This window comes from Vanellus vanellus, assembly GCF_965231255.1.
Source record: "Vanellus vanellus genome assembly, chromosome: 11".
Lineage (NCBI taxonomy): Eukaryota > Metazoa > Chordata > Aves > Charadriiformes > Charadriidae > Vanellus > Vanellus vanellus.
This window is the reverse complement of record NC_138916.1, coordinates 13,418,838-13,425,855: the sequence shown is the minus strand read 5'-3', so window position 1 is coordinate 13,425,855 and position 7,018 is coordinate 13,418,838.

Below are 7,018 nucleotides of genomic sequence, written 5' to 3'. Positions count from 1 at the left end.
GCACAGACACACACAGTGGAGAGAGATAGATTAAGATAATTGATTCAAAGGGCTCATTGTTAATGGCCACAATCAAAACATACTTTCATCATTTTGTTTGATCACACTTGCACTGAGACTACCCTTCCCCAGACAGGGTTTCCTGCTGGAAACATCTCTTAGAATCATAGAATGGTTTGGGTTGGAAGGGACCTTTAAAGGTCATCTAGTTCCAACCCCCCTGCAACAAGCAGGTTCATCTTCAACTACATCAGGTTGCTCAGAGCCCTGTCCAACCTGGAATGTTTCCAGGGATGGGGCATCTACCACTTCCCTGGGCAACCTGTGCCACTCTTTCACTGCCTTCATAGTAAAAAAAAAAATAATTATTTCTTATATCTAGTCTGAATCTACCCTCTTTTAGTTTAAAGCCATTACTGCTTGTCCTATTGCTAGAGGCCGTACTAAAAAGTCTGCCCCCATCTTTTTTATAAGCCCCCTTTAAGTACTGCAAGGATGCAATAAGGTCTCTCCAGAGCCTTCTCTTCTCCAGACTGAACCACCCCTGGAGAGGTGCTCCAGACCTTTGATCACTTTTGTGGCCCGCCTCTGGACCCACTCCAACAGGTCCACGTCTTTCCTGTGCTGAGGGCTCCAGAGCTGGACACAGGACTCCAGGTGGGGTCTCACCAGCATGGAGTAGAGGGGCAGAATTGCCTCCCTCGACCTGCTGGCCACGCTGCTTTTGGTGCAGCCCAGGATATGGCTGGCTTTCTGGGCTGTGAGCACACATTGCTGGCTCATGTCCAGCTTTTCATCCACCAGTATCCCCAGGTCTTCCTCTGCAGGGCTGCTCTCAATGCCTTCATCCCCCAGCCTGTATTGATACCAGGGGTTGTCCTGACCCAGGTGCAGGACCTTGTGCTGGGGCATTTGTTTATCAGTTGTTTCAATCAGTGTGTTTGTCATGCTGATTAGAACCTCATATTAATTTGTCTGTGGGTGCAGATATAGCAGAACTCTTAAGCTATCTAGCTAGTTTCTGAGTTCTGAGTAGTAATGCCTGGTCAGCCAGTGACGTGATAAAGGTGGAAAACGGATGCTAGAATCACAATTCAATTTTTTCAGTGATTAAAGACAAGAATCTTCATGCTAGTGTTTTTTATAATGCTCCCCAAAACATAGAGACAAAGTCTGCATCAAGAGGAAAGAAAGATGTGGTTAGAATTTTTTTTTAGGAACTAGGAAACCTATGCAATAAATAGAGCTTACAACAGAAGGATCAGTTCTTCCTTCTCCAAGTGTTTGAGGAGCCAACGAGGAGAGGAGCTATGCTGGACCTTGTTCTTACCAACAAGGAGGGGCTGGTAGACAGTGTAAAACTCAAGGGTAGCCTGGGCTCTAGTGACCATGAAATGGTTGAGTTCGAGATCCTCAAGGCAGTGAGGAAGGTGCGCAGCAGGCTGACCACCCTTGACTTTGGGAGAGCGGACTTTGGCCTCTTGAAGAATCTGCTTGGTGTGGTGCCATGGGATGAAGCGCTGGAGGGAAGGCAGGTAGAAAAGCCAGGAGGCCTGCATGGATGAACAAGGAGCTCCTGGACATGACCAAAAGGAAAAAGGAGACCTACAGGGAGTGGAAACAGGGGCGGGTAGCCTGGGAGGTATACAGAGGAATCGTTCAAGCAGCCATGGATTGGCTTAGACTGGCAAAAGCCCAGATAGAACTTAATTTGGACAGGGACATTAAGACAAACAAAAAATCCTTCTTTAAGTATGTCAGCGAGAAAAGAAAGACTAGGGACAATGTGGGCCCTCTCCGGAAGGAAACGCAAGAACTGGTTACCCGGGACAGAGACAGAGCTGAGGTACTCAATGGTCTTCACTGGCAAGGACTGCAGCTACACTGCCCGTGATGCAGAATGCAAAGGCGAGGATGGGGAAAATGGAGAACCGCCCACTGTAGGTGAAGATCAAGTACGAGACCACCTGAGGAATCTGAAGGTGCACAAGTCCATGGGACCTGATGGGATACATCCGCAAGTGTTGCATTAAAGAGGCAAAGAAGTTTTGGGAGAAAATAAACCCTCTTGCGTTCTAACACTCCTCACAGAGATGGGAGGCCAGGTGCAGCTAGGTTTAAATTCTGAGTGATGCCCAATTCACCAATATCAGCCCAGGTGCGTTTAATATATTAAACTGTTACAGTTCTGGATACACTCATAGCAGACTGCACTTTCAGCCCAGTCATTCTCAGGAACTAACACGGCCTTGCTTCAGTCATGTTCAATGAGAAAACCCAAATGACTAGCTGCCTACACAGTACAGTTTATTTAAGCAACAGATACACAAGTCGTGATAGTGACTGTCTGCAAGCACACGCGAATACTAAAGATGCGAGCAATATAGCTTGGTTACAAAAGCACTAAGTTATAAAACCACTCTATATAGAGATTTCTAAGTTTCCCGGGGAAACACTTGGTATAGCCAATTGTTCGAATCTTACCCACAAGCATCCTTATTGGGGGGAGAGAGGCTCAGCCCGTCAACTGGTCCCAGAAGTCCACGATGGTGTCTTCCCTCACCTCCCCCTTTTCCTGGGCTATTTTTATACTATTTTTTATCTTCAAAGTGGAGTTTGAGTGACTCTAGGCATAAATACTTTCATTATGATTGGTGTAAAATTTTCTCGCCTCGCATTTAAAGGTATAGTTTACAACAAATTCAGGGTGCAGACTCAAGGACTGGTCGCACCTTGGAGGCGGGTGCCTTTTGGGATGGAGGTGTTTTGGTGTTATAATGACACTATAGTGAGCGAAGTTCACTAACGGACAGTATTTCAGTAAAAAAAAATGACAGATTGTTGGCTCAGGGTAACAAGTGGGCAGTTTATCAGTTCTGTAAGACCTTTGAGGGCTCCATTCGGTCCTCAAGATCCCAGTTTATCACAGAGTTTTAGCCGTGGTGTTTTCACTCTGCTCCATCCTTCACAATGTTTTTCTTCTGTGGCGCCATCTCATTCCCATGTTTTCTGGATAATTGCAGGGTTTGGCCTTGGAGTCTCCACCCCACTCCACTCCCCGTGTTGCTTTGCAAGCAATATTGTACAGGGAATCACAGATGTAGTGGATTCTTCACATACCAGCTGCGGCTTTATTTACCCTAGGAGCCTTTTGATTTTAATGTGTGACCAATGCTGTGTTATTGATCATTTTTAGTAATCATTCCACAGCGGGTCCTGAGGGAACTGGCAGATCAAGTCGCTAAGCCACTAGCCATCATATTTGAGAAGTCGTGGTGGTCTGGCAAGGTTCCTGCTGACTGGAAAAGGGGAAACATAACCCCTATTTTCAAAAAGGGAAACAAGGAAGACCCAGGGAACTACAGGCCAGTCAGTCTCACCTCTGTGCCTGGCAAGATCATGGAGCAGATCCTCCTGGAAACTCTGCTGAGGCACATAGAAAAAACAAGGAGGTGATTGGTGACAGCCAGCATGGCTTCACCAAGGGCAAGTCATGCCTGACAAATTTGGTGGCCTTCTACGAAGGGGTTATAGCGGCAGTGGACAAGGGAAGACCAGCTGATGTCATCTACTTGGACTTGTGCAAAGCGTTTGACACTGTCCCACATGATATCCTGGACTCTAAATTGGAGAGACATGGATTTGACAAATGGACCACTTGGTGGATAAAGAACTGGCTGGACGGTCACACTCAAAGAGTTGCGGTCAACGGCTCAATGTCCAAGTGGAGAGTAGTGACGAGTGGCGTTCCTCAGGTGTCGGTACTGGGACCTGTACTGTTCGACGTCTTTGTCGGTGACATGGACAGTGGGGTTGAGTGCACCCTCAGCAAGTTTGCCGATGATACCAAGCTGTTTGGCGAGGTAGACACGCTGGAGGGGAGGGATGCCATCCAGAGGGACCTTGACAGGCTGGAGAGGTGGGCCCAAGCCAACCTCATGCGGTTCAACAAGGCCAAGTGCAAGGTCTTACATCTGGGTCGGGGCAATCCCAAGCACAAATACAGGCTCGGCAGGGAATGGCTGGAGAGCAGCCCTGAGGAGAAGGACCTGGGGGTGCTGACTGACGAGAAGCTCAGCATGAGGCAGCAATGATTACTGAAGCTTACTGACGAGAAGCTCAGCATGAGGCAGCCAACCCTATCCTGGGCTGCATCAGAAGAAGTGTGGCCAGGAGGTCAAAGGAGGTGATTCTGCCCCTCTACTCCTCTCTTGTGAGACCCCACCTGGAGTATTGCATCCAGCTCTGGAGTCCCCAACATAAGAAGGACATGGACCTGCTGGAGCGTGTCCAGAGGAGAGCCACAAGGATGATCTGAGGGCTGGAGCACCTCTGCTATGAGGAGAGGCTGAAAGAGTTGGAGCTGTTCAGCCTGGAGAAGAGAAGGCTCCGGGGAGATCTTATTGTAGCCTTCCAGTACCTAAAGGGGGCCTACAGGAGAGATGGAGAAGGACTTTTTACTAGGGCATGTAGCGATAGGATGAGGGAGAATGGCGTTAAACTGAAAGAGGGCAGGTTCAGATTAAACATCAGGAAGAAGTTTTTCACTTTGAGGGTGGTAAGGCACTGGCACAGGTTGCCCAGAGAGGTTGTTGAGGCCCCATCCCTGGAGGTGTTCAAGGCCAGGCTGGAAGTGGCCTTGAGCAACCTGGTCTGGTGGGAGGTGTCCCTGCCTATGGCAGGGGGGCTGGAACTTGATAATCTTCAAGGTCCTTTCCAACCTAAATCATTCTATGATTTTATGTAATGGATGATGAAAGGCTATTGGCACTTATTAAAAAGATTAGATAAGATATAAAAAGATTAGAAAAGATTAGATAAGATAAGATATTAAAAAGATTACAGGGTAGATTTTAAAACTCAAGACTGGAAAAGCAGATAAATTAGATAACATAATCTAGAATCATGTTCTGTAACTGTCAAGAAAAAACAAAGGTAGAATTTGATAAAATTATTTTTTAGAAATAGCATAAACAGCCAACAAATAGTTTCTTCTAAGCAGAAAATTAAAAAACTACACAAACATACCATATATAGTGCCATAGCCATGCTAGACGTTTAGGAAATAAGATGGGTAAGGGAGGCTTGACTTTGAGAGAAAATAAGGAATCCACTTAAACAGAGCAAAAATAGTTAATACATTGAAAATTCTCCTACTAAAAGGAAGGAACTGAATTTGCAACTAGAATAAGCTGCAGAATATAAAATGATAGTTACACCAGTTTTAACATAAAGGGGTGTGCAGAGAAAGAAAGCGTATGCATGGGAGTTTTTACTTGCTAATTCATACAAGCAAAATTTATATTTCTGAACAGGTAGTTTCTGGGTATGTTCAAATGATCTACTCCAGAATATGATGAACCCAGTACCTCTCTATGCCATTGGACATAAGATTGAACAGGTTATTCAATGTTATGTTTTCTTCTGTTCAATAGTTAAGTAATCCAAAACTAGGAGGGTGGTCTTGGCTATAAAAGCTAGTCATATGAGCAAGCAAAGAGCCTGATTCTGCCTGAAACATTAACGCTCCAAGCAGCAAGGAATGAGGGGTATGTGCAGAATCGGGCCCTCCAAGAAAACTATTCACTTATATGGGCAAATATTTGCCACCCCTCTTCATTAGATCATGGAATCTGTTATCCCTAGGGCCAGGGAAACAATTTTGTAGCCTTTTTGTTTTCTACTGTCCTTATTTGAGCATATTCCTTTAACTGTGCTATGTTTCATTCAAGAGAAAACAGCTTTGCACTTCCAGTTCCATAATATTTAGTCAGTGATACATTCATCAAAGAACTTAATTTGTTTGCAGAAGTACCAATCTGTGTCTAGTTTACAGTGTAAGTACGTCAGGAGAGAGACTACATTTGCTTTTATTTGCTATTTTTTAATCCATCTCCAGAGGCATGTGTTGTTCAAAACTTATTAAAACTGAGCTATTTCTTATTAGAGGTAGAATCTACTTGGCAATTATCTTTACCAAAGACAGTGAAAGGAAGTATTTTGGGAAGAAAACAATCTGATAGTAATCAGACTTGAACTGGTTCTCCTACCTGCCCTTAAGGCTTCCTACATCCTAGAACAGTGTTCAGTGCTAAATCTGGAAGAAATGAGGTGTCAGATTTCATTAATTCTTTAAAGGTTTGGACTTTTGGGGGGTGGTTTTTTGTTTGTTTGTTTTTTTTAAAAATACCATCGCTGGAGAGAAAACTGATGGATGTCTTGGAACTTATCAGAAGGTTACATAGCAGTCAATACACATAGCAACAAAGCTTATTTTCCAAATGGTTGTTTCACAGTTAGTTTTACATTGGACCACCATTCTTTGAAATGATATTGTATTATTATACTAGAATAGCTCATATCTGTATTAAAAGCATAAAGTAAAACATTTTCCCTCTTTGCTATAATACACAGAAGGAATGGATCAATAAAATCTTAAAAGTAATCAAAAAAAACCTTAAAGGCTGAGAGTTCATACTGAACTGGAAGCAGTAGCAGATCTTTTCAGTTTATATTCTGCACACAAATATAGGAAAGAACTGTAATTCTTATACTTGGATTTTGACCTGATTAATTTTGAGGACCAGATTAATAATTAGATAAACACTAAATCAAATTATATGCTGTGTTGTTGCTTCTTAAGGTGTAAAATCACCAAAGCTAATATTTTGTCCCAGTTGTCTTACAAATGAGTGCTTGAGCACTTGAGATGTGTTCTGGGAAGCTTGTTATGGTGCTGCTTCCTTCTTGTTATGTTGCATCTTTTCCACAGGCCATTGAACAAGCTACACCAATATAGTCTATAGCTATTCTGTTTAAACCCAAATACTCCTATACAGTATGTATAAATTAGCTCCATCTCAGCATTGTTAATATCCTTATATGATCGTTCCCCTATCATATTCCCCCAAACACACAGTCTTTGGCCTTTCCGAATGTTCTAAGAATGTTGAAGAATATTTGTCTGTTAATTATGATTTGAGTGTCACGGGTTTTTCTGACTATGTTATTTTGGATC